Consider the following 743-nt stretch of genomic DNA (forward strand, 5'->3'; position numbering starts at 1 on the left):
CCCCAAACTCAGCAATTTAAACAAGATGAAGAGACAGAGGAATACTCAGCAGATAAAGGAACAGGATAAATGCCCACCAAACCAAACAAAAGAGGAAGAGATAGGGAATCTACCTGATAAAGAATTCCGAATAATGATAGTGAAATTGATCCAAAATCTTGAAACTAAAATGGAATCACAGATAAATAGCCTGGAGACAAGGATTGAGAAGATGCAAGAAAGGTTTAACAAGGACCTAGAAGAAATAAAAAAGAGTCAATATATAATGAATAATGCAATAAGTGAAATTAAAAACACTCTGGAGGCAACAAATAGTAGAATAACAGAGGCAGAAGACAGGATTAGTGAATTAGAAGATAGAATGGTAGAAATAAATGAATCAGAGAGGATAAAAGAAAAACGAATTAAAAGAAATGAGGACAATCTCAGAGACCTCCAGGACAATAGTAAACGCTACAACATTCGAATCATAGGGGTTCCAGAAGAAGAAGACAAAAAGAAAGACCATGAGAAAATACTTGAGGAGATAATAGTGGAAAACTTCCCTAAAATGGGGAAGGAAATAATCACCCAAGTCCAAGAAACCCAGAGAGTACCAAACAGGATAAACCCAAGGAGAAACACCCCAAGACACATATTAATCAAATTAACAAAGATCAAAAACAAAGAACAAATATTAAAAGCAGCAAGGGAAAAACAACAAATAACACACAAGGGAATTCCCATAAGGATTACAGCTGATC

Source organism: Bison bison, unplaced genomic scaffold, assembly GCF_000754665.1.
Source record: "Bison bison bison isolate TAMUID 2011002044 unplaced genomic scaffold, Bison_UMD1.0 scf7180017864141, whole genome shotgun sequence".
NCBI lineage: Eukaryota > Metazoa > Chordata > Mammalia > Artiodactyla > Bovidae > Bison > Bison bison.